The sequence below is a fragment of the Triticum urartu genome, chromosome 5A (assembly GCF_056163025.1).
Source record: "Triticum urartu cultivar PI428250 chromosome 5A, HENAU_Tu73, whole genome shotgun sequence".
NCBI classification, from domain to species: Eukaryota; Viridiplantae; Streptophyta; class Magnoliopsida; order Poales; family Poaceae; genus Triticum; species Triticum urartu.
Genome location: NC_141877.1, coordinates 71,401,691 through 71,429,544, shown reverse-complemented (window position 1 = coordinate 71,429,544; position 27,854 = coordinate 71,401,691). Strand labels below are relative to the sequence as shown.

General features: G+C 46.9%; 45 non-coding genes and 6 pseudogenes across 45 annotated transcripts; all 51 read left to right on the top strand.

The window, feature by feature from the left end:
- The first annotated feature begins 142 nt into the window (after positions 1 to 142).
- LOC147968157 (5S ribosomal RNA) lies at positions 143 to 261 on the top strand. The gene has a single exon (XR_015606635.1). It is a non-coding gene; the product is annotated as a 5S ribosomal RNA (ribosomal RNA).
- A 364-nt stretch (positions 262 to 625) lies between these two features.
- On the top strand, positions 626 to 744 carry LOC147968156 (5S ribosomal RNA). The gene has a single exon (XR_015605870.1). It is a non-coding gene; the product is annotated as a 5S ribosomal RNA (ribosomal RNA).
- Positions 745 to 1,108: 364 nt separating this feature from the next.
- LOC147968155 (5S ribosomal RNA) lies at positions 1,109 to 1,227 on the top strand. Its single transcript, XR_015606425.1, has one exon. It is a non-coding gene; the product is annotated as a 5S ribosomal RNA (ribosomal RNA).
- Positions 1,228 to 1,591: 364 nt separating this feature from the next.
- On the top strand, positions 1,592 to 1,710 carry LOC147968154 (5S ribosomal RNA). Its single transcript, XR_015605744.1, has one exon. It is a non-coding gene; the product is annotated as a 5S ribosomal RNA (ribosomal RNA).
- A 364-nt stretch (positions 1,711 to 2,074) lies between these two features.
- On the top strand, positions 2,075 to 2,201 carry LOC147968153 (5S ribosomal RNA; annotated as a pseudogene).
- A 364-nt stretch (positions 2,202 to 2,565) lies between these two features.
- LOC147968152 (5S ribosomal RNA) lies at positions 2,566 to 2,684 on the top strand. Its single transcript, XR_015606604.1, has one exon. It is a non-coding gene; the product is annotated as a 5S ribosomal RNA (ribosomal RNA).
- Positions 2,685 to 3,048: 364 nt separating this feature from the next.
- LOC147968151 (5S ribosomal RNA) lies at positions 3,049 to 3,167 on the top strand. Its single transcript, XR_015606424.1, has one exon. It is a non-coding gene; the product is annotated as a 5S ribosomal RNA (ribosomal RNA).
- A 364-nt stretch (positions 3,168 to 3,531) lies between these two features.
- LOC147968150 (5S ribosomal RNA) lies at positions 3,532 to 3,650 on the top strand. The gene has a single exon (XR_015606170.1). It is a non-coding gene; the product is annotated as a 5S ribosomal RNA (ribosomal RNA).
- A 364-nt stretch (positions 3,651 to 4,014) lies between these two features.
- LOC147968149 (5S ribosomal RNA) lies at positions 4,015 to 4,141 on the top strand (annotated as a pseudogene).
- Positions 4,142 to 4,505: 364 nt separating this feature from the next.
- LOC147968148 (5S ribosomal RNA) lies at positions 4,506 to 4,624 on the top strand. Its single transcript, XR_015605831.1, has one exon. It is a non-coding gene; the product is annotated as a 5S ribosomal RNA (ribosomal RNA).
- A 364-nt stretch (positions 4,625 to 4,988) lies between these two features.
- LOC147968147 (5S ribosomal RNA) lies at positions 4,989 to 5,107 on the top strand. The gene has a single exon (XR_015606377.1). It is a non-coding gene; the product is annotated as a 5S ribosomal RNA (ribosomal RNA).
- A 364-nt stretch (positions 5,108 to 5,471) lies between these two features.
- On the top strand, positions 5,472 to 5,590 carry LOC147968146 (5S ribosomal RNA). Its single transcript, XR_015606332.1, has one exon. It is a non-coding gene; the product is annotated as a 5S ribosomal RNA (ribosomal RNA).
- Positions 5,591 to 5,953: 363 nt separating this feature from the next.
- LOC147968145 (5S ribosomal RNA) lies at positions 5,954 to 6,072 on the top strand. The gene has a single exon (XR_015606488.1). It is a non-coding gene; the product is annotated as a 5S ribosomal RNA (ribosomal RNA).
- A 363-nt stretch (positions 6,073 to 6,435) lies between these two features.
- Positions 6,436 to 6,554, top strand: LOC147968144 (5S ribosomal RNA). Its single transcript, XR_015606431.1, has one exon. It is a non-coding gene; the product is annotated as a 5S ribosomal RNA (ribosomal RNA).
- Positions 6,555 to 6,918: 364 nt separating this feature from the next.
- Positions 6,919 to 7,037, top strand: LOC147968143 (5S ribosomal RNA). The gene has a single exon (XR_015606764.1). It is a non-coding gene; the product is annotated as a 5S ribosomal RNA (ribosomal RNA).
- Positions 7,038 to 7,401: 364 nt separating this feature from the next.
- Positions 7,402 to 7,520, top strand: LOC147968142 (5S ribosomal RNA). The gene has a single exon (XR_015606657.1). It is a non-coding gene; the product is annotated as a 5S ribosomal RNA (ribosomal RNA).
- Positions 7,521 to 7,884: 364 nt separating this feature from the next.
- Positions 7,885 to 8,003, top strand: LOC147968141 (5S ribosomal RNA). The gene has a single exon (XR_015606661.1). It is a non-coding gene; the product is annotated as a 5S ribosomal RNA (ribosomal RNA).
- Positions 8,004 to 8,367: 364 nt separating this feature from the next.
- Positions 8,368 to 8,486, top strand: LOC147968140 (5S ribosomal RNA; annotated as a pseudogene).
- A 364-nt stretch (positions 8,487 to 8,850) lies between these two features.
- Positions 8,851 to 8,969, top strand: LOC147968139 (5S ribosomal RNA). The gene has a single exon (XR_015606331.1). It is a non-coding gene; the product is annotated as a 5S ribosomal RNA (ribosomal RNA).
- A 364-nt stretch (positions 8,970 to 9,333) lies between these two features.
- Positions 9,334 to 9,452, top strand: LOC147968138 (5S ribosomal RNA). The gene has a single exon (XR_015606649.1). It is a non-coding gene; the product is annotated as a 5S ribosomal RNA (ribosomal RNA).
- A 363-nt stretch (positions 9,453 to 9,815) lies between these two features.
- On the top strand, positions 9,816 to 9,934 carry LOC147968137 (5S ribosomal RNA). Its single transcript, XR_015606742.1, has one exon. It is a non-coding gene; the product is annotated as a 5S ribosomal RNA (ribosomal RNA).
- A 364-nt stretch (positions 9,935 to 10,298) lies between these two features.
- LOC147968136 (5S ribosomal RNA) lies at positions 10,299 to 10,417 on the top strand. Its single transcript, XR_015606257.1, has one exon. It is a non-coding gene; the product is annotated as a 5S ribosomal RNA (ribosomal RNA).
- A 366-nt stretch (positions 10,418 to 10,783) lies between these two features.
- LOC147968135 (5S ribosomal RNA) lies at positions 10,784 to 10,902 on the top strand. The gene has a single exon (XR_015605990.1). It is a non-coding gene; the product is annotated as a 5S ribosomal RNA (ribosomal RNA).
- A 363-nt stretch (positions 10,903 to 11,265) lies between these two features.
- LOC147968134 (5S ribosomal RNA) lies at positions 11,266 to 11,384 on the top strand. The gene has a single exon (XR_015606486.1). It is a non-coding gene; the product is annotated as a 5S ribosomal RNA (ribosomal RNA).
- A 364-nt stretch (positions 11,385 to 11,748) lies between these two features.
- On the top strand, positions 11,749 to 11,867 carry LOC147968133 (5S ribosomal RNA). Its single transcript, XR_015606430.1, has one exon. It is a non-coding gene; the product is annotated as a 5S ribosomal RNA (ribosomal RNA).
- Positions 11,868 to 12,231: 364 nt separating this feature from the next.
- On the top strand, positions 12,232 to 12,350 carry LOC147968132 (5S ribosomal RNA). The gene has a single exon (XR_015606654.1). It is a non-coding gene; the product is annotated as a 5S ribosomal RNA (ribosomal RNA).
- Positions 12,351 to 12,714: 364 nt separating this feature from the next.
- LOC147968131 (5S ribosomal RNA) lies at positions 12,715 to 12,833 on the top strand. The gene has a single exon (XR_015606656.1). It is a non-coding gene; the product is annotated as a 5S ribosomal RNA (ribosomal RNA).
- A 364-nt stretch (positions 12,834 to 13,197) lies between these two features.
- Positions 13,198 to 13,316, top strand: LOC147968130 (5S ribosomal RNA). Its single transcript, XR_015606450.1, has one exon. It is a non-coding gene; the product is annotated as a 5S ribosomal RNA (ribosomal RNA).
- A 717-nt stretch (positions 13,317 to 14,033) lies between these two features.
- On the top strand, positions 14,034 to 14,151 carry LOC147968129 (5S ribosomal RNA). Its single transcript, XR_015606817.1, has one exon. It is a non-coding gene; the product is annotated as a 5S ribosomal RNA (ribosomal RNA).
- Positions 14,152 to 14,515: 364 nt separating this feature from the next.
- Positions 14,516 to 14,634, top strand: LOC147968128 (5S ribosomal RNA). The gene has a single exon (XR_015606645.1). It is a non-coding gene; the product is annotated as a 5S ribosomal RNA (ribosomal RNA).
- A 366-nt stretch (positions 14,635 to 15,000) lies between these two features.
- Positions 15,001 to 15,119, top strand: LOC147968127 (5S ribosomal RNA). The gene has a single exon (XR_015605989.1). It is a non-coding gene; the product is annotated as a 5S ribosomal RNA (ribosomal RNA).
- A 364-nt stretch (positions 15,120 to 15,483) lies between these two features.
- LOC147968126 (5S ribosomal RNA) lies at positions 15,484 to 15,602 on the top strand. Its single transcript, XR_015606678.1, has one exon. It is a non-coding gene; the product is annotated as a 5S ribosomal RNA (ribosomal RNA).
- A 364-nt stretch (positions 15,603 to 15,966) lies between these two features.
- Positions 15,967 to 16,085, top strand: LOC147968125 (5S ribosomal RNA). The gene has a single exon (XR_015606330.1). It is a non-coding gene; the product is annotated as a 5S ribosomal RNA (ribosomal RNA).
- Positions 16,086 to 16,449: 364 nt separating this feature from the next.
- Positions 16,450 to 16,568, top strand: LOC147968124 (5S ribosomal RNA). The gene has a single exon (XR_015605900.1). It is a non-coding gene; the product is annotated as a 5S ribosomal RNA (ribosomal RNA).
- Positions 16,569 to 16,932: 364 nt separating this feature from the next.
- On the top strand, positions 16,933 to 17,051 carry LOC147968123 (5S ribosomal RNA). The gene has a single exon (XR_015606674.1). It is a non-coding gene; the product is annotated as a 5S ribosomal RNA (ribosomal RNA).
- A 364-nt stretch (positions 17,052 to 17,415) lies between these two features.
- LOC147968122 (5S ribosomal RNA) lies at positions 17,416 to 17,534 on the top strand. The gene has a single exon (XR_015606528.1). It is a non-coding gene; the product is annotated as a 5S ribosomal RNA (ribosomal RNA).
- Positions 17,535 to 17,898: 364 nt separating this feature from the next.
- Positions 17,899 to 18,017, top strand: LOC147968121 (5S ribosomal RNA). The gene has a single exon (XR_015606660.1). It is a non-coding gene; the product is annotated as a 5S ribosomal RNA (ribosomal RNA).
- A 364-nt stretch (positions 18,018 to 18,381) lies between these two features.
- LOC147968120 (5S ribosomal RNA) lies at positions 18,382 to 18,500 on the top strand. Its single transcript, XR_015606000.1, has one exon. It is a non-coding gene; the product is annotated as a 5S ribosomal RNA (ribosomal RNA).
- Positions 18,501 to 18,864: 364 nt separating this feature from the next.
- Positions 18,865 to 18,983, top strand: LOC147968119 (5S ribosomal RNA). Its single transcript, XR_015605743.1, has one exon. It is a non-coding gene; the product is annotated as a 5S ribosomal RNA (ribosomal RNA).
- Positions 18,984 to 19,347: 364 nt separating this feature from the next.
- LOC147968118 (5S ribosomal RNA) lies at positions 19,348 to 19,466 on the top strand (annotated as a pseudogene).
- Positions 19,467 to 19,830: 364 nt separating this feature from the next.
- LOC147968117 (5S ribosomal RNA) lies at positions 19,831 to 19,949 on the top strand. Its single transcript, XR_015606389.1, has one exon. It is a non-coding gene; the product is annotated as a 5S ribosomal RNA (ribosomal RNA).
- Positions 19,950 to 21,214: 1,265 nt separating this feature from the next.
- On the top strand, positions 21,215 to 21,333 carry LOC147968116 (5S ribosomal RNA). The gene has a single exon (XR_015605899.1). It is a non-coding gene; the product is annotated as a 5S ribosomal RNA (ribosomal RNA).
- A 364-nt stretch (positions 21,334 to 21,697) lies between these two features.
- On the top strand, positions 21,698 to 21,816 carry LOC147968115 (5S ribosomal RNA). The gene has a single exon (XR_015606673.1). It is a non-coding gene; the product is annotated as a 5S ribosomal RNA (ribosomal RNA).
- Positions 21,817 to 22,180: 364 nt separating this feature from the next.
- LOC147968114 (5S ribosomal RNA) lies at positions 22,181 to 22,299 on the top strand. The gene has a single exon (XR_015606527.1). It is a non-coding gene; the product is annotated as a 5S ribosomal RNA (ribosomal RNA).
- Positions 22,300 to 22,663: 364 nt separating this feature from the next.
- On the top strand, positions 22,664 to 22,782 carry LOC147968113 (5S ribosomal RNA). The gene has a single exon (XR_015606659.1). It is a non-coding gene; the product is annotated as a 5S ribosomal RNA (ribosomal RNA).
- Positions 22,783 to 23,146: 364 nt separating this feature from the next.
- LOC125511700 (5S ribosomal RNA) lies at positions 23,147 to 23,265 on the top strand. The gene has a single exon (XR_007285062.2). It is a non-coding gene; the product is annotated as a 5S ribosomal RNA (ribosomal RNA).
- Positions 23,266 to 23,629: 364 nt separating this feature from the next.
- On the top strand, positions 23,630 to 23,748 carry LOC147968112 (5S ribosomal RNA). Its single transcript, XR_015605742.1, has one exon. It is a non-coding gene; the product is annotated as a 5S ribosomal RNA (ribosomal RNA).
- Positions 23,749 to 24,112: 364 nt separating this feature from the next.
- LOC147968111 (5S ribosomal RNA) lies at positions 24,113 to 24,231 on the top strand (annotated as a pseudogene).
- Positions 24,232 to 24,595: 364 nt separating this feature from the next.
- LOC125511694 (5S ribosomal RNA) lies at positions 24,596 to 24,714 on the top strand. Its single transcript, XR_007285058.2, has one exon. It is a non-coding gene; the product is annotated as a 5S ribosomal RNA (ribosomal RNA).
- A 1,703-nt stretch (positions 24,715 to 26,417) lies between these two features.
- LOC125511906 (5S ribosomal RNA) lies at positions 26,418 to 26,536 on the top strand. The gene has a single exon (XR_007285176.2). It is a non-coding gene; the product is annotated as a 5S ribosomal RNA (ribosomal RNA).
- A 362-nt stretch (positions 26,537 to 26,898) lies between these two features.
- Positions 26,899 to 27,017, top strand: LOC147968110 (5S ribosomal RNA; annotated as a pseudogene).
- The last annotated feature ends 837 nt before the right edge of the window (positions 27,018 to 27,854 follow it).

Genomic DNA, 27,854 nt, shown 5'->3' with positions numbered 1-27,854 from the left:
TCGTAGTTGAGCGAGAGAGTAAGTAGTATAGGGCATTATCCATTAGTAGGCGACGGTTGTAATGGTAGTAAGAATGTATAGCCGTCTTTGTAGCGGACGTGGGAGTGGGAAGCATAAGGGATGAAGCCGGGGGTAACATGTCGGATGCGATCATACCAGCACTAAAGCACCGGATTCCATCAGAACTCTGAAGTTAAGCGTGCTTGGGCGAGAGTAGTACTAGGATGGGTGACCTCCTGGGAAGTCCTCGCGTTGCATTCCCTTTTTAATTATTTTTGTACGTACGTGAGGAACAGAACGCACGTGCGTGATATATATTAAGCCTGTCATCATATTTTTTACATTTGCGATATGTTTTAGCTCGGAGCTCATTAGTCACGCGTCTAGGTAGAGTTGGGGCGCGAAAAGCGCGTTCTGAAAGGGGTGTAAAATACGTGTTGCTGCGGTATAGAGGTAGGGGTGGAAATCGTGGTAAACTCGCCTTCGTAGTTGAGCGAGAGAGTAAGTAGTATAGGGCATTATCCATTAGTAGGCGACGGTTGTAATGGTAGTAAGAATGTATAGCCGTCTTTGTAGCGGACGTGGGAGTGGGAAGCATAAGGGATGAAGCCGGGGGTAACATGTCGGATGCGATCATACCAGCACTAAAGCACCGGATCCCATCAGAACTCCGAAGTTAAGCGTGCTTGGGCGAGAGTAGTACTAGGATGGGTGACCTCCTGGGAAGTCCTCGCGTTGCATTCCCTTTTTAATTATTTTTGTACGTACGTGAGGAACAGAACGCACGTGCGTGATATATATTAAGCCTGTCATCATATTTTTGACATTTGCGATATGTTTTAGCTCGGAGCTCATTAGTCACGCGTCTAGGTAGAGTTGGGGCGCGAAAAGCGCGTTCTGAAAGGGGTGTAAAATACGTGTTGCTGCGGTATAGAGGTAGGGGTGGAAATCGTGGTAAACTCGCCTTCGTAGTTGAGCGAGAGAGTAAGTAGTATAGGGCATTATCCATTAGTAGGCGACGGTTGTAATGGTAGTAAGAATGTATAGCCGTCTTTGTAGCGGACGTGGGAGTGGGAAGCATAAGGGATGAAGCCGGGGGTAACATGTCGGATGCGATCATACCAGCACTAAAGCACCGGATCCCATCAGAACTCTGAAGTTAAGCGTGCTTGGGCGAGAGTAGTATTAGGATGGGTGACCTCCTGGGAAGTCCTCGTGTTGCATTCCCTTTTTAATTATTTTTGTACGTACGTGAGGAACAGAACGCACGTGCGTGATATATATTAAGCCTGTCATCATATTTTTGACATTTGCGATATGTTTTAGCTCGGAGCTCATTAGTCACGCGTCTAGGGAGAGTTGGGGCGCAAAAAGCGCGTTCTGAAAGGGGTGTAAAATACGTGTTGCTGCGGTATAGAGGGAGGGGTGGAAATCGTGGTAAACTCGCCTTCGTAGTTGAGCGAGAGAGTAAGTAGTATAGGGCATTATCCATTAGTAGGCGACGGTTGTAATGGTAGTAAGAATGTATAGCCGTCTTTGTAGCAGACGTGGGAGTGGGAAGCATAAGGGATGAAGCCGGGGGTAACATGTCGGATGCGATCATACCAGCACTAAAGCACCGGATCCCATCAGAACTCCGAAGTTAAGCGTGCTTGGGCGAGAGTAGTACTAGGATGGGTGACCTCCTGAGAAGTCCTCGTGTTGCATTCCCTTTTTAATTATTTTTGTACCTACGTGAGGAACAGAACGCACGTGCGTGATATATATTAAGCCTGTCATCATATTTTTGACATTTGCGATATGTTTTAGCTCGGAGCTCATTAGTCACGCGTCTAGGGAGAGTTGGGGCGCGAAAAGAGCGTTCTGAAAGGGGTGCAAAATACGTGTTGCTGCGGTATAGAGGGAGGGGTGGAAATCGTGGTAAACTCGTCTTCGTAGTTGAGCGAGAGAGTAAGTAGTATAGGGCATTATCCATTAGTAGGCGACGGTTGTAATGGTAGTAAGAATGTATAGCCGTCTTTGTAGCAGACGTGGGAGTGGGAAGCATAAGGGATGAAGCCGGGGGTAACATGTCGCATGCGATCATACCAGCACTAAAGCACCGGATCCCATCAGAACTCCAAAGTTAAGCGTGCTTGGGCGAGAGTAGTACTAGGATGGGTGACCGGGTGACCTCCTGGGAAGTCCTCGTGTTGCATTCCCTTTTTAATTATTTTTGTACGTACGTGAGGAACAGAATGCACGTGCGTGATATATATTAAGCCTGTCATCATATTTTTGACATTTGCGATATGTTTTAGCTCGGAGCTCATTAGTCACGCGTCTAGGGAGAGTTGGGGCGCGAAAAGCGCGTTCTGAAAGGGGTGTAAAATACATGTTGCTGCGGTATAGAGGGAGGGGTGGAAATCATGGTAAACTCGTCTTCGTAGTTGAGCGAGAGAGTAAGTAGTATAGGGCATTATCCATTAGTAGGCGACGGTTGTAATGGTAGTAAGAATGTATAGCCGTCTTTGCAGCGTACGTGGGACTGGGAAGCATAAGGGATGAAGCCGGGGGTAACATGTCGGATGCGATCATACCAGCACTAAAGCACCGGATCCCATCAGAACTCCGAAGTTAAGCATGCTTGGGCGAGAGTAGTACTAGGATGGGTGACCTCCTGGAAAGTCCTCGTGTTGCATTCCCTTTTTAATTATTTTTGTACGTACGTGAGGAACAGAACGCACGTGCGTGATATATATTAAGCCTGTCATCATATTTTTGACATTTGCGATATGTTTTAGCTCGGAGCTCGTTAGTCACGCGGCTAGGGAGAGTTGGGGCGCGAAAAGCGCGTTCTGGAAGGGGTGTAAAATACGTGTTGCTGCGGTATAGAGGGAGGGGTGGAAATCGTGGTAAACTCGCCTTCGTAGTTGAGCGAGAGAGTAAGTAGTATAGGGCATTATCCATTAGTAGGCGACGGTTGTAATGGTAGTAAGAATGTATAGCCGTCTTTGTAGCGGACGTGGGAGTGGGAAGCATAAGGGATGAAGCCGGGGGTAACATGTCGGATGCGATCATACCAGCACTAAAGCACCGGATCCCATCAGAACTCTGAAGTTAAGCGTGCTTGGGCGAGAGTAGTATTAGGATGGGTGACCTCCTGGGAAGTCCTCGTGTTGCATTCCCTTTTTAATTATTTTTGTACGTACGTGAGGAACAGAACGCACGTGCGTGATATATATTAAGCCTGTCATCATATTTTTGACATTTGCGATATGTTTTAGCTCGGAGCTCATTAGTCACGCGTCTAGGGAGAGTTGGGGCGCAAAAAGCGCGTTCTGAAAGGGGTGTAAAATACGTGTTGCTGCGGTATAGAGGGAGGGGTGGAAATCGTGGTAAACTCGTCTTCGTAGTTGAGCGAGAGAGTAAGTAGTATAGGGCATTATCCATTAGTAGGCGACGGTTGTAATGGTAGTAAGAATGTATAGCCGTCTTTGTAGCGGACGTGGGAGTGGGAAGCATAAGGGATGAAGCCGGGGGTAACATGTCGGATGCAATCATACCAGCACTAAAGCACCGGATCCCATCAGAACTCCGAAGTTAACCGTGCTTGGGCGAGAGTAGTACTAGGATGGGTGACCTCCTGGGAAGTCCTCGTGTTGCATTCCCTTTTTAATTATTTTTGTACGTACATGAGGAACAGAACGCACGTGCGTGATATATATTAAGCCTGTCATCATATTTTTGACATTTAAGATATGTTTTAGCTCGGAGCTCATTAGTCACGCGTCTAGGGAGAGTTGGGGCGCGAAAAGAGCATTCTGAAAGGGGTGTAAAATACGTGTTGCTGCGGTATAGAGGGAGGGGTGGAAATCGTGGTAAACTCGTCTTCGTAGTTGAGCGAGAGAGTAAGTAGTATAGGGCATTATCCATTAGTAGGCGACGGTTGTAATGGTAGTAAGAATGTATAGCCGTCTTTGTAGCAGACGTGGGAGTGGGAAGCATAAGGGATGAAGCCGGGGGTAACATGTCGGATGCGATCATACCAGCACTAAAGCACCGGATCCCATCAGAACTCCAAAGTTAAGCGTGCTTGGGCGAGAGTAGTACTAGGATGGGTGACCGGGTGACCTCCTGGGAAGTCCTCGTGTTGCATTCCCTTTTTAATTATTTTTGTACGTACGTGAGGAACAGAACGCACGTGCGTGATATATATTAAGCCTGTCATCATATTTTTGACATTTGCGATATGTTTTAGCTCGGAGCTCATTAGTCACGCGTCTAGGGAGAGTTGGGGCGCGAAAAGCGCGTTCTGAAAGGGGTGTAAAATACATGTTGCTGCGGTATAGAGGGAGGGGTGGAAATCGTGGTAAACTCGCCTTCGTAGTTGAGCGAGAGAGTAAGTAGTATAGGGCATTATCCATTAGTAGGCGACGGTTGTAATGGTAGTAAGAATGTATAGCCGTGTTTGTAGCGGACGTGGGAGTGGGAAGCATAAGGGATGAAGCCGGGGGTAACATGTCGGATGCGATCATACCAGCACTAAAGCACCGGATCCCATCAGAACTCCGAAGTTAAGCGTGCTTGGGCGAGAGTAGTACTAGGATGGGTGACCTCCTGGGAAGTCCTCGTGTTGCATTCGGTTTTTAATTATTTTTGTACGTACGTGAGGAACAGAACGCACGAGCGTGATATATGTTAAGCCTGTCATCATATTTTTGACATTTGCGATATGTTTTAGCTCGGAGCTCATTAGTCACGCGTCTAGGGAGAGTTGGGGCGCGAAAAGCGCGTTCTGAAAGGGGTGTAAAATACGTGTTGCTGCGGTATAGAGGGAGGGGTGGAAATCGTGGTAAACTCGCCTTCGTAGTTGAGCGAGAGAGTAAGTAGTATAGGGCATTATCCATTAGTAGGCGACGGTTGTAATGGTAGTAAGAATGTATAGCCGTCTTTGTAGCGGACGTGGGAGTGGGAAGCATAAGGGATGAAGCCGGGGGTAACATGTCGGATGCGATCATACCAGCAATATAGCACCGGATCCCATCAGAACTCCGAAGTTAAGCGTGCTTGGGCGAGAGTAGTACTAGGATGGGTGACCTCCTGGGAAGTCCTCGTGTTGCATTCCCTTTTTAATTATTTGTGTACGTACGTGAGGAACAGAACGCACGTGCGTGATATATATTAAGCCTGTCATCATATTTTTGACATTTGCGATATGTTTTAGCTCGGAGCTCATTAGTCACGCGTCTAGGGAGAGTTGGGGTGCGAAAAGCGCGTTCTGAAAGGGGTGTAAAATACGTGTTGCTGCGGTATAGAGGGAGGGGTGGAAATCGTGGTAAACTCGCCTTCGTAGTTGAGCGAGAGAGTAAGTAGTATAGGGCATTATCCATTAGTAGGCGACGGTTGTAATGGTAGTAAGAATGTATAGCCGTCTTTGTAGCGGACGTGGGAGTGGGAAGCATAAGGGATGAAGCCGGGGGTAACATGTCGGATGCGATCATACCAGCACTAAAGCACCCGATCCCATCAGAACTCTGAAGTTAAGCGTGCTTGGGCGAGAGTAGTACTAGGATGGGTGACCTCCTGGGAAGTCCTCGTGTTGCATTCCCTTTTTAATTATTTTTGTACGTACGTGAGGAACAGAACGCACGTGCGTGCTATATATTAAGCCTGTCATCATATTTTTGACATTTGCGATATGTTTTAGCTCGGAGCTCATTATTCACGCGTCTAGGGAGAGTTGGGGCGCGAAAAGCGCGTTCTGGAAGGGGTGTAAAATACATGTTGCTGCGGTATAGAGGGAGGGGTGGAAATCGTGGTAAACTCGCCTTCGTAGTTGAGCGAGAGAGTAAGTAGTATAGGGCATTATCCATTAGTAGGCGACGGTTGTAATGGTAGTAAGAATGTATAGCCGTCTTTGTAGCGGACGTGGGAGTGGGAGCATAAGGGATGAAGACGGGGGTAACATGTCGGATGCGATCATGCCAGCACTAAAGCACCAGATCCCATCAGAACTCCGAAGTTAAGCGTGCTTGGGCGAGAGTAGTACTAGGATGGGTGACCTCCTGGGAAGTCCTCGTGTTGCATTCCCTTTTTAATTATTTTTGTACGTACGTGAGCAACAGAACGCACGTGCGTGATATATATTAAGCCTGTCATCATATTTTTGACATTTGCGATATGTTTTAGCTCGGAGCTCATTATTCACGCGTCTAGGGAGAGTTGGGGCGCGAAAAGCGCGTTCTGAAAGGGTGTAAAATACATGTTGCTGCGGTATAGAGGGAGGGGTGGAAATCGTGATAAACTCGCCTTCGTAGTTGAGCGAGAGAGTAAGTAGTATAGGGCATTATCCATTAGTAGGCGACGGTTGTAATGGTAGTAAGAATGTATAGCCGTCTTTGTAGCGGACGTGGGAGTGGGAAGCATAAGGGATGAAGCCGGGGGTAACATGTCGGATGCGATCATACCAGCACTAAAGCACCCGATCCCATCAGAACTCTGAAGTTAAGCGTGCTTGGGCGAGAGTAGTACTAGGTTGGGTGACCTCCTGGGAAGTCCTCGTGTTGCATTCCCTTTTTAATTATTTTTGTACGTACGTGAGAAACAGAACGCACGTGTGTGATATATATTAAGCCTGTCATCATATTTTTGACATTTGCGATATGTTTTAGCTCGGAGCTCATTAGTCACGCGTCTAGGGAGAGTTGGGGCGCGAAAAGCGCGTTCTGAAAGGGGTGTAAAATACGTGTTGCTGCGGTATAGAGGGAGGGGTGGAAATCGTGGTAAACTCGCCTTCGTATTTGAGCGAGAGAGTAAGTAGTATAGGGCATTATCCATTAGTAGGCGACGGTTGTAATGGTAGTAAGAATGTATAGCCGTCTTTGTAGCGGACGTGGGAGTGGGAAGCATAAGGGATGAAGCCGGGGGTAACATGTTGGATGCGATCATACCAGCACTAAAGCACCGGATCCCATCAGAACTCCGAATTTAAGTGTGCTTGGGCGAGAGTAGTACTAGGATGGGTGACCTCCTGGGAATTCCTCGTGTTGCACTTCCTTTTTAATTATTTTTGTACGTACGTGAGGAACAGAACGCACGTGCGTGATATATATTAAGCCTGTCATCATATTTTTGACATTTGCGATATGTTTTAGCTCGGAGCTCATTATTCACGCGTCTAGGGAGAGTTGGGGCACGAAAAGCGCGTTCTGAAAGGGGTGTAAAATACGTGTTGCTGCGGTATAGAGGGAGGGGTGGAAATCGTGGTAAACTCGCCTTCGTAGTTGAGCGAGAGAGTAAGTAGTATAGGGCATTATCCATTAGTAGGCGACGGTTGTAATGGTAGTAAGAATGTATAGCCGTCTTTGTAGCGTACGTGGGAGTGGGAAGCATAAGGGATGAAGCCGGGGGTAACATGTCGGATGCGATCATACCAGCACTAAAGCATCGGATCCAATCAGAACTCCGAAGTTAAGCGTGCTTGGGCGAGAGTAGTACTAGGATGGGTGACCTCCTGGGAAGTCCTCGTGTTGCATTCCCTTTTTAATTATTTTTGTACGTACGTGAGGAACAGAACGCACGGACGTGATATATATTAAGCCTGTCATCATATTTTTGACATTTGCGATATGTTTTAGCTCGGAGCTCATTAGTCACGCGTCTAGGGAGAGTTGGGGCGCGAAAAGCGCGTTCTGAAAGGGGTGTAAAATACATGTTGCTGCGGTATAGAGGGAGGGGTGGAAATCGTGGTAAACTCGCCTTCGTAGTTGAGCGAGAGAGTAAGTAGTATAGGGCATTATCCATTAGTAGGCGACGGTTGTAATGGTAGTAAGAATGTATAGCCGTCTTTGTAGCGGACGTGGGAGTAGGAAGCATAAGGGATGAAGCCGGGGGTAACATGTCGGATGCGATCATACCAGCACTAAAGCACCCGATCCCATCAGAACTCTGAAGTTAAGCGTGCTTGGGCGAGAGTAGTACTAGGATGGGTGACCTCCTGGAAAGTCCTCGTGTTGCATTCCCTTTTTAATTATTTTTGTACGTACGTGAGGAACAGAACGCACGTGCGTGGTATATATTAAGCCTGTCATCATATTTTTGACATTTGCGATATGTTTTAGCTCGGAGCTCATTATTCACGCGTCTAGGGAGAGTTGGGGCGCGAAAAGGGCGTTCTGAAAGGGGTGTAAAATACGTGTTGCTGCGGTATAGAGGGAGGGGTGGAAATCGTGGTAAACTCGCCTTCGTAGTTGAGCGAGAGAGTAAGTAGTATAGGGCATTATCCATTAGTAGGGGACAGTTGTAATGGTAGAAAGAATGTATAGCCGTCTTTGTAGCGGATGTGGGAGTGGGAAGCATAAGGGATGAAGCCGGGGGTAACATGTCGGATGCGATCATACCAGCACTAAAGCACCGGATTCGATTAGAACTCTGAAGTTAAGCGTGCTTGGGCGAGAGTAGTACTAGGATGGGTGACCTCCTGGAAAGTCCTCGTGTTGCATTCCCTTTTTAATTATTTTTGTACGTACGTGAGGAACAGAACGCACGTGCGTGATATATATTAAGCCTGTCATCATATTTTTGACATTTGCGATATGTTTTAGCTCGGAGCTCATTAGTCACGCGTCTAGGGAGAGTTGGGGCGAGAAAAGCGCGTTCTGAAAGGGGTGTAAAATACATGTTGCTGCGGTATAGAGAGAGGGGTGGAAATCGTGGTAAACTCGCCTTCGTAGTTGAGCGAGAGAGTAAGTAGTATAGGGCATTATCCATTAGTAGGCGACGGTTGTAATGGTAGTAAGAATGTATAGCCGTCTTTGTAGCGGACGTGGGAGTGGGAAGCATAAGGGATGAAGCCGGGGGTAACATGTCGGATGCGATCATACCAGCACTAAAGCACCCGATCCCATCAGAACTCTGAAGTTAAGCGTGCTTGGGCGAGAGTAGTACTAGGATGGGTGACCTCCTGGGAAGTCCTCGTGTTGCATTCCCTTTTTAATTATTTTTGTACGTACGTGAGGAACAGAACGCACGTGCATGATATATATTAAGCCTGTCATCATATTTTTGACATTTGCGATATGTTTTAGCTCGGAGCTCATTATTCACGCGTCTAGGGAGAGTTGGGGAGCGAAAAGTGCGTTTTGAAAGGGGTGTAAAATACGTGTTGCTGCGGTATAGAGGGAGGGGTGGAAATCGTGGTAAACTCGCCTTCGTAGTTGAGCGAGAGAGTAAGTAGTATAGGGCATTATCCATTAGTAGGCGACGGTTGTAATGGTAGTAAGAATGTATAGCCGTCTTTGTAGCGGACGTGGGAGTGGGAAGCATAAGGGATGAAGCCGGGGGTAACATGTCGGATGCGATCATACCAGCACTAAAGCACCGGATTCCGTCAGAACTCCGAAGTTAAGCGTGCATGGGCGAGAGTAGTACTAGGATGGATGACCTCCTGGGAAGTCCTCGTGTTGCATTCCCTTTTTAATTATTTTTGTACGTACGTGAGGAACAGAACGCACGTGCGTGATATATATTAAGCCTGTCATCATATTTTTGACATTTGCGATATGTTTTAGCTCGGAGATCATTAGTCACGCGTCTAGGGAGAGTTGGGTGCGAAAAGCGCGTTCTGAAAGGGGTGTAAAATACGTGTTGCTGCGGTATAGAGGGAGGGGTGGAAATCGTGGTAAACTCGCCTTCGTAGTTGAGCGAGAGAGTAAGTAGTATAGGACATTATCCATTAGTAGGCGACGGTTGTAATGGTAGTAAGAATGTATAGCCGTCTTTGTAGCGGACGTGGGAGTGGGAAGCATAAGGGATGAAGCCGGTGGTAACATGTCGGATGCGATCATACTAGCACTAAAGCACCGGATTCCATCAGAACTCCGAAGTTAAGCGTGCTTGGGCGAGAGTAGTACTAGGATGGGTGACCTCCTGGGAAGTCCTCATGTTGCATTCCCTTTTTAATTATTTTTGTACGTACGTGAGGAACAAAACGCACGTGTGTGATATATATTAAGCCTGTCATCATATTTTTGACATTTGCGATATGTTTTAGCTCGGAGCTCATTAGTCACGCGTCTAAGGAGAGTTGGGGCGCGAAAAGCGCGTTCTGAAAGGGGTGTAAAATACGTGTTGCTGCGGTATAGAGGGAGGGCTGGAAATCGTGGTAAACTCGTCTTCGTAGTTGAGCGAGAGAGTAAGTAGTATAGGGCATTATGCATTAGTAGGCGACGGTTGTAATGGTAGTAAGAATGTATAGCCGTCTTTGTAGCGGACGTGGGAGTGGGAAGCATAAGGGATGAAGCCGGGGGTAACATGTCGGATGCGATCATACCAGCACTAAAGCACCGGATCCCATCAGAACTCCAAAGTTAAGCGTGCTTGGGCGAGAGTAGTACTAGGATGGGTGACCTCCTGGGAAGTCCTCGTGTTGCATTCCCTTTTTAATTATTTTTGTACGTACGTGAGGAACAGAACGCACGTGCGTGATATATATTAAGCCTGTCATCATATTTTTGACATTTGCGATATGTTTTAGCTCGGAGCTCATTAGTCACGCGTCTAGGGAGCGTTGGGGCGCGAAAAGCGTGTTCTGAAAAGGGTGTAAAATACGTGTTGCTGCGGTATAGAGGGAGGGGTGGAAATCGTGGTAAACTCGCCTTCGTAGTTGAGCGAAGGAGTAAGAGTAGTATAGGGCATTATCCATTAGTAGGCGATGGTTGTAATGGTAGTAAGGATGTATAGCCGTCTTTGTAGCGGACGTGGGAGTGGGAAGCATAAGGGATGAAGCCGGGGGTAACATGTTGGATGCGATCATACCAGCACTAAAGCACTGGATCCCATCAGAACTCCGAAGTTAAGCGTGCTTGGGCGAGAGTAGTACTAGGATGGGTGACCTCCTGGGAAGTCCTCGTGTTGCATTCCCTTTTTAATTATTTTTGTACGTACGTGAGGAACAGAACGCACGTGCGTGCTATATATTAAGCCTGTCATCATATTTTTGACATTTGCGATATGTTTTAGCTCGGAGCTCATTATTCACGCGTCTAGGGAGAGTTGGGGCGCGAAAAGCGCGTTCTGGAAGGGGTGTAAAATACATGTTGCTGCGGTATAGAGGGAGGGGTGGAAATCGTGGTAAACTCGCCTTCGTAGTTGAGCGAGAGAGTAAGTAGTATAGGGCATTATCCATTAGTAGGCGACGGTTGTAATGGTAGTAAGAATGTATAGCCGTCTTTGTAGCGGACGTGGGAGTGGGAGCATAAGGGATGAAGACGGGGGTAACATGTCGGATGCGATCATGCCAGCACTAAAGCACCAGATCCCATCAGAACTCCGAAGTTAAGCGTGCTTGGGCGAGAGTAGTACTAGGATGGGTGACCTCCTGGGAAGTCCTCGTGTTGCATTCCCTTTTTAATTATTTTTGTACGTACGTGAGCAACAGAACGCACGTGCGTGATATATATTAAGCCTGTCATCATATTTTTGACATTTGCGATATGTTTTAGCTCGGAGCTCATTATTCACGCGTCTAGGGAGAGTTGGGGCGCGAAAAGCGCGTTCTGAAAGGGGTGTAAAATACATGTTGCTGCGGTATAGAGGGAGGGGTGGAAATCGTGATAAACTCGCCTTCGTAGTTGAGCGAGAGAGTAAGTAGTATAGGGCATTATCCATTAGTAGGCGACGGTTGTAATGGTAGTAAGAATGTATAGCCGTCTTTGTAGCGGACGTGGGAGTGGGAAGCATAAGGGATGAAGCCGGGGGTAACATGTCGGATGCGATCATACCAGCACTAAAGCACCCGATCCCATCAGAACTCTGAAGTTAAGCGTGCTTGGGCGAGAGTAGTACTAGGTTGGGTGACCTCCTGGGAAGTCCTCGTGTTGCATTCCCTTTTTAATTATTTTTGTACGTACGTGAGAAACAGAACGCACGTGTGTGATATATATTAAGCCTGTCATCATATTTTTGACATTTGCGATATGTTTTAGCTCGGAGCTCATTAGTCACGCGTCTAGGGAGAGTTGGGGCGCGAAAAGCGCGTTCTGAAAGGGGTGTAAAATACGTGTTGCTGCGGTATAGAGGGAGGGGTGGAAATCGTGGTAAACTCGCCTTCGTATTTGAGCGAGAGAGTAAGTAGTATAGGGCATTATCCATTAGTAGGCGACGGTTGTAATGGTAGTAAGAATGTATAGCCGTCTTTGTAGCGGACGTGGGAGTGGGAAGCATAAGGGATGAAGCCGGGGGTAACATGTTGGATGCGATCATACCAGCACTAAAGCACCGGATCCCATCAGAACTCCGAATTTAAGTGTGCTTGGGCGAGAGTAGTACTAGGATGGGTGACCTCCTGGGAATTCCTCGTGTTGCATTTCCTTTTTAATTATTTTTGTACGTACGTGAGGAACAGAACGCACGTGCGTGATATATATTAAGCCTGTCATCATATTTTTGACATTTGCGATATGTTTTAGCTCGGAGCTCATTATTCACGCGTCTAGGGAGAGTTGGGGCACGAAAAGCGCGTTCTGAAAGGGGTGTAAAATACGTGTTGCTGCGGTATAGAGGGAGGGGTGGAAATCGTGGTAAACTCGCCTTCGTAGTTGAGCGAGAGAGTAAGTAGTATAGGGCATTATCCATTAGTAGGCGACGGTTGTAATGGTAGTAAGAATGTATAGCCGTCTTTGTAGCGTACGTGGGAGTGGGAAGCATAAGGGATGAAGCCGGGGGTAACATGTCGGATGCGATCATACCAGCACTAAAGCATCGGATCCAATCAGAACTCCGAAGTTAAGCGTGCTTGGGCGAGAGTAGTACTAGGATGGGTGACCTCCTGGGAAGTCCTCGTGTTGCATTCCCTTTTTAATTATTTTTGTACGTACGTGAGGAACAGAACGCACGGACGTGATATATATTAAGCCTGTCATCATATTTTTGACATTTGCGATATGTTTTAGCTCGGAGCTCATTAGTCACGCGTCTAGGGAGAGTTGGGGCGCGAAAAGCGCGTTCTGAAAGGGGTGTAAAATACATGTTGCTGCGGTATAGAGGGAGGGGTGGAAATCGTGGTAAACTCGCCTTCGTAGTTGAGCGAGAGAGTAAGTAGTATAGGGCATTATCCATTAGTAGGCGACGGTTGTAATGGTAGTAAGAATGTATAGCCGTCTTTGTAGCGGACGTGGGAGTGGGAAGCATAAGGGATGAAGCCGGGGGTAACATGTCGGATGCGATCATACCAGCACTAAAGCACCGGATCCCATCAAAACTCCGAAGTTAAGCGTGCTTGGGCGAGAGTAGTACTAGGATGGGTGACCTCCTGGGAAGTCCTCGTGTTGCATTCCCTTTTTAATTATTTTTGTACGTACGTGAGGAACAGAACGCAAGTGCGTGATATATATTAAGCCTGTCATCATATTTTTGACATTTGCGATATGTTTTAGCTCGGAGCTCATTAGTCACGCGTCTCGGGAGCGTTGGGGCGCGAAAAGCGCGTTCTGAAAAGGGTGTAAAATACGTGTTGCTGCGGTATAGAGGGAGGGGTGGAAATCGTGGTAAACTCGCCTTCGTAGTTGAGCGAAGGAGTAAGAGTAGTATAGGGCATTATCCATTAGTAGGCGATGGTTGTAATGGTAGTAAGGATGTATAGCCGTCTTTGTAGCGGACGAGGGAGTGGGAAGCATAAGGGATGAAGCCCCTTTTTAATTATTTTTGTACGTACGTGAGGAACAGAACGCACGTGCGTGATATATATTAAGCCTGTCATCATATTTTTGATATTTGCGATATGTTTTAGCTCGGAGCTCATTAGTCACGCGTCTAGGGAGAGTTGGGGCGCGAAAAGCGCGTTTTGAAAGGGGTGTAAAATACATGTTGCTGCGGTATAGAGGGAGGGGTGGATATCGTGGTAAACTCGCCTTCGTAGTTGAGCGAGGGAGTAAGTAGTATAGGGCATTATCCATTAGTAGGCGACGGTTGTAATGGTAGTAAGAATGTATAGCCGTCTTTGTAGCGGACGTGGGAGTGGGAAGCATAAGGGATGAAGCCGGGGGTAACATGTCGGATGCGATCATACCAGCACTAAAGCACCGTTCCCATCAGAACTCTGAAGTTAAGCGTGCTTGGGCGAGAGTAGTACTAGGATGGGTGACCTCCTGGGAAGTCCTCGTGTTGCATTCCCTTTTTAATTATTTTTGTACGTACGTGAGGAACAGAACGCACGTGCGTGATATATATTAAGCCTGTCATCATATTTTTGACATTTGCGATATGTTTTAGCTCGGAGCTCATTATTCACGCGTCTAGGGAGAGTTGGGGCGCGAAAAGCGCGTTCTGAAAGGGGTGTAAAATACGTGTTGTTGCGGTATAGAGGGAGGGGTGGAAATCGTGGTAAACTCGCCTTCGTAGTTGAGCGAGAGAGTAAGTAGTATAGGGCATTATCCATTAGTAGGCGACGGTTGTAATGGTAGTAAGAACGTATAGCCGTCTTTGTAGCGGACGTGGGAGTGGGAAGCATAAGGGATGAAGCCGGGGGTAACATGTCGGATGCGATCATACCAGCACTAAAGCACCGGATCCCATCAAAACTCCGAAGTTAAGCGTGCTTGGGCGAGAGTAGTAGTAGGATGGGTGACCTCCTGGGAAGTCCTCGTGTTGCATTCCCTTTTTAATTATTTTTGTACGTACGTGAGGAACAGAACGCAAGTGCGTGATATATATTAAGCCTGTCATCATATTTTTGACATTTGCGATATGTTTTAGCTCGGAGCTCATTAGTCACGCGTCTCGGGAGCGTTGGGGCGCGAAAAGCGCGTTCTGAAAAGGGTGTAAAATACGTGTTGCTGCGGTATAGAGGGAGGGGTGGAAATCGTGGTAAACTCGCCTTCGTAGTTGAGCGAAGGAGTAAGAGTAGTATAGGGCATTATCCATTAGTAGGCGATGGTTGTAATGGTAGTAAGGATGTATAGCCGTCTTTGTAGCGGACGAGGGAGTGGGAAGCATAAGGGATGAAGCCGGGGGTAACATGTTGGATGCGATCATACCAGCACTAAAGCACTGGATCCCATCAGAACTCCGAAGTTAAGCGTGCTTGGGCGAGAGTAGTACTAGGATGGGTGACCTCCTGGGAAGTCCTCGTGTTGCATTCCCTTTTTAATTATTTTTGTACGTACGTGAGGAACAGAACGCACGTGCGTGATATATATTAAGCCTGTCATCATATTTTTGACATTTGCGATATGTTTTAGCTCGGAGCTCATTATTCACGCGTGTAGGGAGAGTTGGGGCACGAAAAGCGCGTTCTGAAAGGGGTGTAAAATACGTGTTGCTGCGGTATAGAGGGAGGGGTGGAAATCGTGGTAAACTCGCCTTCGTAGTTGAGCGAGAGAGTAAGTAGTATAGGGCATTATCCATTAGTAGGCGACGGTTGTAATGGTAGTAAGAATGTATAGCCGTCTTTGTAGCGTACGTGGGAGTGGGAAGCATAAGGGATGAAGCCGGGGGTAACATGTCGGATGCGATCATATCAGCACTAAAGCACCGGATCCCATCAGAACTCCGAAGTTAAGCGTGCTTGGGCGAGAGTAGTACTAGGATGGGTGAGCTCCTGGGAAGTCCTCGTGTTGCATTCCCTTTTTAATTATTTTTGTACGTACGTGAGCAACAGAACGCACGTGCGTGATATATATTAAGCCTGTCATCATATTTTTGACATTTGCGATATGTTTTAGCTCGGAGCTCATTAGTCACGCGTCTAGGGAGAGTTGGGGCGCGAAAAGCGCGTTCTGAAAGGGGTGTAAAATACGTGTTGCTGCGGTATACAGGGAGGGGTGGATATCGTGGTAAACTCGCCTTCGTAGTTGAGCGAGAGAGTAAGTAGTATAGGGCATTATCCATTAGTAGGCGACGGTTGTAATGGTAGTAAGAATGTATAGCCGTCTTTCTAGCGGACGTGGGAGTGGGAAGCATAAGGGATGAAGCCGGGGATAACATGTCGGATGCGATCATACCAGCACTAAAGCACCCGATCCCATCAGAACTCTGAAGTTAAGCGTGCTTGGGCGAGAGTAGTACTAGGATGGGTGACCTCCTGGGAAGTCCTCGTGTTGCATTCCCTTTTTAATTATTTTTGTACGTACGTGAGGAACAGAACGCACGTGCGTGATATATATTAAGCCTGTCATCATATTTTTGACATTTGCGATATGTTTTAGCTCGGAGCTCATTATTCACGCGTCTAGGGAGAGTTGGGGCGCGAAAAGCGCGTTCTGAAAGGGGTGTAAAATACGTGTTGCTGCGGTATAGAGGGAGGGGTGGAAATCGTGGTAAACTCGCCTTCGTAGTTGAGCGAGAGAGTAAGTAGTATAGGGCATTATCCATTAGTAGGCGACGGTTGTAATGGTAGTAAGAATGTATAGCCGTCTTTGTAGCGTACGTGGGAGTGGGAAGCATAAGGGATGAAGCCGGGGGTAACACGTCGGATGCGATCATATCAGCACTAAAGCACCGGATCCCATCAGAACTCCGAAGTTAAGCGTGCTTGGGCGAGAGTAGTACTAGGATGGGTGACCTCCTGGGAAGTCCTCGTGTTGCATTCCCTTTTTAATTATTTTTGTACGTACGTGAGCAACAGAACGCACGTGCGTGATATATATTAAGCCTGTCATCATATTTTTGACATTTGCGATATGTTTTAGCTCGGAGCTCATTAGTCACGCGTCTAGGGAGAGTTGGGGCGCGAAAAGCGCGTTCTGAAAGGGGTGTAAAATACGTGTTGCTGCGGTATACAGGGAGGGGTGGATATCGTGGTAAACTCGCCTTCGTAGTTGAGCGAGAGAGTAAGTAGTATAGGGCATTATCCATTAGTAGGCGACGGTTGTAATGGTAGTAAGAATGTATAGCCGTCTTTGTAGCGGACGTGGGAGTGGGAAGCATAAGGGATGAAGCCGGGGATAACATGTCGGATGCGATCATACCACCACTAAAGCACCCGATCCCATCAGAACTCTGAAGTTAAGCGTGCTTGGGCGAGAGTAGTACTAGGATGGGTGACCTCCTGGGAAGTCCTCGTGTTGCATTCCCTTTTTAATTATTTTTGTACGTACGTGAGGAACAGAACGCACGTGCGTGATATATATTAAGCCTGTCATCATATTTTTGACATTTGCGATATGTTTTAGCTCGGAGCTCATTATTCACGCGTCTAGGGAGAGTTGGGGCGCGAAAAGCGCGTTCTGAAAGGGGTGTAAAATACGTGTTGTTGCGGTATAGAGGGAGGGGTGGAAATCGTGGTAAACTCGCCTTCGTAGTTGAGCGAGAGAGTAAGTAGTATAGGGCATTATCCATTAGTAGGCGATGGTTGTAATGGTAGTAAGAATGTATAGCCGTCTTTGTAGCGGACGTGGGAGTGGGAAGCATAAGGGATGAAGCCGGGGGTAACATGTCGGATGCGATCATACCAGCACTAAAGCACCGGATCCCATCAGAACTCCGAAGTTAAGCGTGCTTGGGCGAGAGTAGTACTAGGATGGGTGAGCTCCTGGGAAGTCCTCGTGTTGCATTCCCTTTTTAATTATTTTTGTACGTGCGTGAGGAACAGAACGCACGTGCGTGATATATATTAAGCCTGTCATCATATTTTTGACATTTGCGATATGTTTTAGCTCGGAGCTCATTAGTCACGCGTCTAGGGAGAGTTGGGGCGCGAAAAGCGCGTTCTGAAAGGGGTGTAAAATACATGTTGCTGCGGTGTAGAGGGAGGGGTGGAAATCGTGGTAAACTCGCCTTCGTAGTTGAGCGAGAGAGTAAGTAGTATAGGGCATTATCCATTAGTAGGCGACGGTTGTAATGGTAGTAAGAATGTATAGCCGTCTTTGTAGCGGACGTGGGAGTGGGAAGCATAAGGGATGAAGCCGGGGGTAACATGTCGGATGCGATCATACCAGCACTAAAGCACCCGATCCCATCAGAACTCTGAAGTTAAGCGTGCTTGGGCGAGAGTAGTACTAGGATGGGTGACCTCCTCGGAAGTCCTCGTGTTGCATTCCCTTTTTAATTATTTTTGTACGTACGTGAGGAACAAAACGCACGTGCGTGATATATATTAAGCCTGTCATCATATTTTTGACATTTGCGATATGTTTTAGCTCGGAGCTCATTAGTCACGCGTCTAGGGAGAGTTGGGGCGCGAAAAGCGCGTTCTGAAAGGGGTGTAAAATACGTGTTGCTGCGGTATAGAGGGAGGGGTGGAAATCATGGTAAACTCGCCTTCGTAGTTGAGCGAGAGAGTAAGTAGTATAGGGCATTATCCATTAGTAGGCGACGGTTGTAATGGTAGTAAGAATGTATAGCCGTCTTTGTAGCGGACGTGGGAGTGGGAAGAATAAGGGATGAAGCCGGGGGTAACATGTCGGATGCGATCATACCAGCACTAAAGCACCGGATCCCATCAGAACTCCGAAGTTAAGCGTGCTTGGGCGAGAGTAGTACTAGGATGGGTGATCTCCTGGGAAGTCCTCGTGTTGCATTCCCTTTTTAATTATTTTTGTACGTACGTGAGGAACAGAACACACGTGCGTGATATATATTAAGCCTGTCATCATATTTTTGACATTTGCGATATGTTTTAGCTCGGAGCTCATTAGTCACGCGTCTAGGGAGAATTGGGGCGCGAAAAGCGCGTTCTGAAAGGGGTGTAAAATACGTGTTGCTGCGGTATAGAGGGAGGGGTGGAAATCGTGGTAAACTCGCCTTCGTAGTTGAGCGAGAGAGTAAGTAGTATAGGGCATTATCCATTAGTAGGCGACGGTTGTAATGGTAGTAAGAATGTATAGCCGTCTTTGTAGCAGACGTGGGAGTGGGAAGCATAAGGGATGAAGCCGGGGGTAACATGTCGGATGCGATCATACCAGCACTAAAGCACCGGATCCCATCAGAACTCCGAAGTTAAGCGTGCTTGGGCGAGAGTAGTACTAGGATGGGTGACCTCCTGAGAAGTCCTCGTGTTGCATTCCCTTTTTAATTATTTTTGTACCTACGTGAGGAACAGAACGCACGTGCGTGATATATATTAAGCCTGTCATCATATTTTTGACATTTGCGATATGTTTTAGCTCGGAGCTCATTAGTCACGCGTCGAGGGAGAGTTGGGGCCCGAAAAGCGCGTTCTGAAAGGGGTGTAAAATACGTGTTGCTGCGGTATAGAGGGAGGGATGGAAATCGTGGTAAACTCGCCTTCGTAGTTGAGCGAGAGAGTAAGTAGTATAGGGCATTATCCATTAGTAGGCGACGGTTGTAATGGTAGTAACAATGTATAGCCGTCTTTGTAGCGGACGTGGGAGTGGGAAGCATAAGGGATGAAGCCGGGGGTAACATGTCGGATGCGATCATACCAGCACTAAAGCACTGAATCCCATCAGAACTCCGAAGTTAAGCGTGCTTGGGCGAGAGTATTACTAGGATGGGTGACCTCCTTGGAAGTCCTCGTGTTGCATTCCCTTTTTAATTATTTTTGTACGTACGTGAGGAACAGAACGCACGTGCGTGATATATATTAAGCCTGTCATCATATTTTTGACATTTGCGATATGTTTTAGCTCGGAGCTCATTAGTCACGCGTCTAAGGAGAGTTGGGGCGCGAAAAGCGCATTCTGAAAGGGGTGTAAAATACGTTTTGCTGCGGTATAGAGGGAGGGGTGGAAATCGTGGTAAACTCGCCTTCGTAGTTGAGCGAGAGAGTAAGTAGTATAGGGCATTATCCATTAGTAGGCGACAGTTGTAATGGTAGTAAGAATGTATAGCCGTCTTTGTTGCGGACGTGGGAGTGGGAAGCATAAGGGATGAAGCTGGGGGTAACATGTCGGATGCGATCATACCAGCACTAAAGCACCGGATCCCATCAGAACTCCGAAGTTAAGCGTGCTTGGGCGAGAGTAGTACTAGGATGGGTGACCTCCTGGGAAGTCCTCTTGTTGCATTCCCTTTTTAATTATTTTGTCATCATATTTTTGACATTTGCGATATGTTTTAGCTCGGAGCTCATTAGTCACGCGTCTAGGGAGAGTTGGGTCGCGAAAAGCGCGTTCTTAAAGGGGTGTAAAATACGTGTTGCTGCGGTATAGAGGGAGGGTTGGAAATCGTGGTAAACTCGCCTTCGTAGTTGAGCGAGAGAGTAAGTAGTATAGGGCATTATCCATTAGTAGGCGACGGTTGTAATGGTAGTAAGAATGTATAGCCGTCTTTGTAGTGGACCTGGGAGTGGTAAGCATAAGCGATGAAGCTAGAGGTAATAGGTCGAATGCGATCATACCAGCACTAAAGCATCGGATCCCATCAGTGAGGGGAAGTCCTTGTGTTGCATTGCCTTTTTAATTATTATTTTTTGCCTCATGAGAAACAGAACGCACGTGCGCGATATATATTAACCCCGTTATCTTTATTTTTACGTTTGTGTTATGTTTTAGCTCGCATCTCATTTCTCACACGTCTAGGGGAAGTTGGGGCACGAAAAGTGTGTTCTAAAAGGGGTGTAAAATACGTGTTGCTGCGGTATAGAGGGAGGGGTGGAAACCGTGGTAAACTCGTCTCCGTAGTTGAACGAGAGAGTAAGTAGTATATGGAATTATCCATTATTAGGCGAAGGTTGTAATAGTAGTAAGAATGTACAGCCGTCTTTGTAGCAGACCTGGGAGTGGGAAGCATAAGCGATGAAGCCGGTGGTAACATGTCAGATGCGATCATACCAGTACTGAAGCACTAGATCCCATCAGAACTGCGAAGATAGCGTTTTGGGCGAGAGTAGTACTAGGACGGGTGACCTCCTAGGAAGTCCTCGTGTGTTGCATTCCCTTTTTAATTATTTTTTGTGCCTCGTGAGGAACAGAACGCAATTATTTTTTGCGCCTCATCAGAAACAGAATGCATGTGCGTGATATATATTAACCCCGTTATCTTATTTTTGACGTTTGCTGTATGTTCTAGCTCGCAGCTCATTACTCACGCATCTAGGGGGGTTGGGGGTGCAAAAAGCGCATTCTGAAAGGGGTGTAAAATATGTGTTGCTGCGGTATAGAGGGAGGGGTGGAAACCGTGGTAAACTTGTCTCCGTAGTTGAGCGAGAGAGTAAGTAGTATAGGGCATTATCCATTAGTAGGCGACGGTTGTAATGGTAGTAAGAATGTATAGCCGTCTTTGTAGCGTACGTGGGAGTGGGAAGCATAAGGGATGAAGCCGGGGGTAACACGTCGGATGCGATCATATCAGCACTAAAGCACCGGATCCCATCAGAACTCCGAAGTTAAGCGTGCTTGGGCGAGAGTAGTACTAGGATGGGTGACCTCCTGGGAAGTCCTCGTGTTGCATTCCCTTTTTAATTATTTTTGTACGTACGTGAGCAACAGAACGCACGTGCGTGATATATATTAAGCCTGTCATCATATTTTTGACATTTGCGATATGTTTTAGCTCGGAGCTCATTAGTCACGCGTCTAGGGAGAGTTGGGGCGCGAAAAGCGCGTTCTGAAAGGGGTGTAAAATACGTGTTGCTGCGGTATACAGGGAGGGGTGGATATCGTGGTAAACTCGCCTTCGTAGTTGAGCGAGAGAGTAAGTAGTATAGGGCATTATCCATTAGTAGGCGACGGTTGTAATGGTAGTAAGAATGTATAGCCGTCTTTGTAGCGGACGTGGGAGTGGGAAGCATAAGGGATGAAGCCGGGGATAACATGTCGGATGCGATCATACCACCACTAAAGCACCCGATCCCATCAGAACTCTGAAGTTAAGCGTGCTTGGGCGAGAGTAGTACTAGGATGGGTGACCTCCTGGGAAGTCCTCGTGTTGCATTCCCTTTTTAATTATTTTTGTACGTACGTGAGGAACAGAACGCACGTGCGTGATATATATTAAGCCTGTCATCATATTTTTGACATTTGCGATATGTTTTAGCTCGGAGCTCATTATTCACGCGTCTAGGGAGAGTTGGGGCGCGAAAAGCGCGTTCTGAAAGGGGTGTAAAATACGTGTTGTTGCGGTATAGAGGGAGGGGTGGAAATCGTGGTAAACTCGCCTTCGTAGTTGAGCGAGAGAGTAAGTAGTATAGGGCATTATCCATTAGTAGGCGACGGTTGTAATGGTAGTAAGAATGTATAGCCGTCTTTGTAGCGGACGTGGGAGTGGGAAGCATAAGGGATGAAGCCGGGGGTAACATGTCGGATGCGATCATACCAGCACTAAAGCACCGGATCCCATCAGAACTCCGAAGTTAAGCGTGCTTGGGCGAGAGTAGTACTAGGATGGGTGAGCTCCTGGGAAGTCCTCGTGTTGCATTCCCTTTTTAATTATTTTTGTACGTGCGTGAGGAACAGAACGCACGTGCGTGATATATATTAAGCCTGTCATCATATTTTTGACATTTGCGATATGTTTTAGCTCGGAGCTCATTAGTCACGCGTCTAGGGAGAGTTGGGGCGCGAAAAGCGCGTTCTGAAAGGGGTGTAAAATACATGTTGCTGCGGTGTAGAGGGAGGGGTGGAAATCGTGGTAAACTCGCCTTCGTAGTTGAGCGAGAGAGTAAGTAGTATAGGGCATTATCCATTAGTAGGCGACGGTTGTAATGGTAGTAAGAATGTATAGCCGTCTTTGTAGCGGACGTGGGAGTGGGAAGCATAAGGGATGAAGCCGGGGGTAACATGTCGGATGCGATCATACCAGCACTAAAGCACCCGATCCCATCAGAACTCTGAAGTTAAGCGTGCTTGGGCGAGAGTAGTACTAGGATGGGTGACCTCCTCGGAAGTCCTCGTGTTGCATTCCCTTTTTAATTATTTTTGTACGTACGTGAGGAACAGAACGCACGTGCGTGATATATATTAAGCCTGTCATCATATTTTTGACATTTGCGATATGTTTTAGCTCGGAGCTCATTAGTCACGCGTCTAGGGAGAGTTGGGGCGCGAAAAGCGCGTTCTGAAAGGGGTGTAAAATACGTGTTGCTGCGGTATAGAGGGAGGGGTGGAAATCATGGTAAACTCGCCTTCGTAGTTGAGCGAGAGAGTAAGTAGTATAGGGCATTATCCATTAGTAGGCGACGGTTGTAATGGTAGTAAGAATGTATAGCCGTCTTTGTAGCGGACGTGGGAGTGGGAAGAATAAGGGATGAAGCCGGGGGTAACATGTCGGATGCGATCATACCAGCACTAAAGCACCGGATCCCATTAGAACTCCGAAGTTAAGCGTGCTTGGGCGAGAGTAGTACTAGGATGGGTGATCTCCTGGGAAGTCCTCGTGTTGCATTCCCTTTTTAATTATTTTTGTACGTACGTGAGGAACAGAACACACGTGCGTGATATATATTAAGCCTGTCATCATATTTTTGACATTTGCGATATGTTTTAGCTCGGAGCTCATTAGTCACGCGTCTAGGGAGAATTGGGGCGCGAAAAGCGCGTTCTGAAAGGGGTGTAAAATACGTGTTGCTGCGGTATAGAGGGAGGGGTGGAAATCGTGGTAAACTCGCTTTCGTAGTTGAGCGAGAGAGTAAGTAGTATAGGGCATTATCCATTAGTAGGCGACGGTTGTAATGGTAGTAAGAATGTATAGCCGTCTTTGTAGCAGACGTGGGAGTGGGAAGCATAAGGGATGAAGCCGGGGGTAACATGTCGGATGCGATCATACCAGCACTAAAGCACCGGATCCCATCAGAACTCCGAAGTTAAGCGTGCTTGGGCGAGAGTAGTACTAGGATGGGTGACCTCCTGAGAAGTCCTCGTGTTGCATTCCCTTTTTAATTATTTTTGTACCTACGTGAGGAACAGAACGCACGTGCGTGATATATATTAAGCCTGTCATCATATTTTTGACATTTGCGATATGTTTTAGCTCGGAGCTCATTAGTCACGCGTCGAGGGAGAGTTGGGGCCCGAAAAGCGCGTTCTGAAAGGGGTGTAAAATACGTGTTGCTGCGGTATAGAGGGAGGGATGGAAATCGTGGTAAACTCGCCTTCGTAGTTGAGCGAGAGAGTAAGTAGTATAGGGCATTATCCATTAGTAGGCGACGGTTGTAATGGTAGTAACAATGTATAGCCGTCTTTGTAGCGGACGTGGGAGTGGGAAGCATAAGGGATGAAGCCGGGGGTAACATGTCGGATGCGATCATACCAGCACTAAAGCACTGAATCCCATCAGAACTCCGAAGTTAAGCGTGCTTGGGCGAGAGTATTACTAGGATGGGTGACCTCCTTGGAAGTCCTCGTGTTGCATTCCCTTTTTAATTATTTTTGTACGTACGTGAGGAACAGAACGCACGTGCGTGATATATATTAAGCCTGTCATCATATTTTTGACATTTGCGATATGTTTTAGCTCGGAGCTCATTAGTCACGCGTCTAAGGAGAGTTGGGGCGCGAAAAGCGCATTCTGAAAGGGGTGTAAAATACGTTTTGCTGCGGTATAGAGGGAGGGGTGGAAATCGTGGTAAACTCGCCTTCGTAGTTGAGCGAGAGAGTAAGTAGTATAGGGCATTATCCATTAGTAGGCGACAGTTGTAATGGTAGTAAGAATGTATAGCCGTCTTTGTTGCGGACGTGGGAGTGGGAAGCATAAGGGATGAAGCTGGGGGTAACATGTCGGATGCGATCATACCAGCACTAAAGCACCGGATCCCATCAGAACTCCGAAGTTAAGCGTGCTTGGGCGAGAGTAGTACTAGGATGGGTGACCTCCTGGGAAGTCCTCTTGTTGCATTCCCTTTTTAATTATTTTGTCATCATATTTTTGACATTTGCGATATGTTTTAGCTCGGAGCTCATTAGTCACGCGTCTAGGGAGAGTTGGGTCGCGAAAAGCGCGTTCTTAAAGGGGTGTAAAATACGTGTTGCTGCGGTATAGAGGGAGGGTTGGAAATCGTGGTAAACTCGCCTTCGTAGTTGAGCGAGAGAGTAAGTAGTATAGGGCATTATCCATTAGTAGGCGACGGTTGTAATGGTAGTAAGAATGTATAGCCGTCTTTGTAGTGGACCTGGGAGTGGTAAGCATAAGCGATGAAGCTAGAGGTAATAGGTCGAATGCGATCATACCAGCACTAAAGCATCGGATCCCATCAGTGAGGGGAAGTCCTTGTGTTGCATTGCCTTTTTAATTATTATTTTTTGCCTCATGAGAAACAGAACGCACGTGCGCGATATATATTAACCCCGTTATCTTTATTTTTACGTTTGTGTTATGTTTTAGCTCGCATCTCATTTCTCACACGTCTAGGGGAAGTTGGGGCACGAAAAGTGTGTTCTAAAAGGGGTGTAAAATACGTGTTGCTGCGGTATAGAGGGAGGGGTGGAAACCGTGGTAAACTCGTCTCCGTAGTTGAACGAGAGAGTAAGTAGTATATGGAATTATCCATTATTAGGCGAAGGTTGTAATAGTAGTAAGAATGTACAGCCGTCTTTGTAGCAGACCTGGGAGTGGGAAGCATAAGCGATGAAGCCGGTGGTAACATGTCAGATGCGATCATACCAGTACTGAAGCACTAGATCCCATCAGAACTGCGAAGATAGCGTTTTGGGCGAGAGTAGTACTAGGACGGGTGACCTCCTAGGAAGTCCTCGTGTGTTGCATTCCCTTTTTAATTATTTTTTGTGCCTCGTGAGGAACAGAACGCAATTATTTTTTGCGCCTCATCAGAAACAGAATGCATGTGCGTGATATATATTAACCCCGTTATCTTATTTTTGACGTTTGCTGTATGTTCTAGCTCGCAGCTCATTACTCACGCATCTAGGGGGGTTGGGGGTGCAAAAAGCGCATTCTGAAAGGGGTGTAAAATATGTGTTGCTGCGGTATAGAGGGAGGGGTGGAAACCGTGGTAAACTTGTCTCCGTAGTTGAGCGAGAGAGTAAGTAGTATAGGGCATTATCCATTATTAGGCAACGGTTGTAATGGTAGTAAGAATGTACATCCATCTTTGTAGCGGACCTGGGAGTGGGAAGCATAAGGGATGAAGCCGGGGGTAATATGTTGGATGCGATCATACCAGCACTAAAGCACCGGATCCAATCAGAACTCCGAAGGGAAGTCCTTGTGTTGCATTCCCTTTTTAATTATGATTATGCACCTCGTGAGAAACCGAACGCACGTGTGCGATATATATTAACACCGTTATCTTATTTTGGACATTTGCGATATGTTCTACCTCGCAGTTCATTACTCACGCATCTAGGGGGAGTTGGGGCGCGAAAAACACTTTCTGAAAGGGGTGTAAAATATGTGTTGCTGCGGTATAGATAGAGGGATGGAAAACGTGGTAAACTCGCCTCCGTAGTTGAGCGAGAGACTAAGTAGTATAGGGCATTATCCATTATTAGGCAATGGTTGTAATGGTAGTAAGAATGTACAACCGTCTTTGTAGCGGACCTGGGAGTGGGAAGCATAAGGGATGAAGCAGGGGGTAACATGCCGGATGCGATCATACCAGCACTAAAGCACCGGATTCCATAAGAACTCTGAAGTTAAGCATGCTTGGGTGAGAGTAGTACTAGGATGGGTGACCTCGTGGGAAATCCTCGTGTTGCATTCCCTTTTTAATTATTTTCTTGTGCCTCGTGAGAAACAGAACGCCGTGCATGATATATATTAACCCTGTTATCTTATTTTTGATGTTTGCAATTTTTTTAGCTCGCAGCTCATTACTCATGCGTCTAGGGGAGTTGGGGCGCGAAAAGCATGTTCCGAAAGGGGTGTAAAATACGTGTTGCCGCTGTAAAGAGGGAGGGGTGGAAACCGTGGTAAACTCGTCTCCGTCGTTCAGCGAGAGAGTAAGTAGTATATGGCATTATCCATTATTAGGCAACAGTTTTAATGTTAGTAAGAATGTACAACCATCTTTGTAGTGGACCTGGGAGTGGGAAGCATAAGAGATGAAGCCGGGGGTAACATGTTGGATACGATCATACCGACACTAAAGCATCGGATCCCATCAGAACTCCGAAGTTAACCGTGCTTGGATGAGAGTAGTACTAGGATGGGTGACCTCCTGGGAAGTCCTCGTGTTGCATTCCTTTTTTAATTAATTTCTTGTGCCTCGTGAGAAACAGAACACACATGCACGATATATATTAACCCCGTTATCTTATTTTTGACATTTGCGATATGTTTTAGCTCACAGCTCATTACTCACACGTCTAGGGGGAGTTGGGGTGCGAAAAGCACATTCTAAAAGGGGTGTAAAATAAGTGTTGCTGCGGTATAGAGGGAAGGGTGGAAACCGTGGTAAACTCATCTCCGTAGTTGAGTGAGAGAGTAAGTAGTATAGGGCATTATCCATTATTAGGAAACGGTTCTAATGGTAGTAAGAATGTACAACCCTCTTTGTAGAAGACCTGGGAGTTGGAAGCATAAGCGATGAAGCCGGGGGTAACATGTCAGATGCGATCATACCAGCACTGAAGCACTGGATCCCATCGGAACTCCGAAGTTAGCATTCTCGGGTGAGAGTAGTACTAGGACGGGCGACCTCCTAGGAAGTCCACGTGTGTTGCATTCCCTTTTTAATTATTATTTTTCACCTCATGAGAAACAGAACGCACATGCGTGATATATATTTACCCCGTTATCTTATTTTTTTACATTTGCGTTATGTTTTAGCTCGCATCTCATTACTCACGCGTCTAGGGGAAGTTGGGGGCGTGAAAAGTGCGTTCTGAAAGGGGTGTAAAATACGTGTTGCTGCAGTATAGAGGGAGGGATGGAAACCGTGGTAAACTCGTCTTCGTAGTTGAGCGAGAGAGTATGTAGTATATGGAATTATCCATTATTAGGCGAAGGTTGTAATTGTAGTAAGAATGTACAGTCGTCTTTGTAGCGGACCTTGGAGTGGGAAGCATAAGGGATGAAGC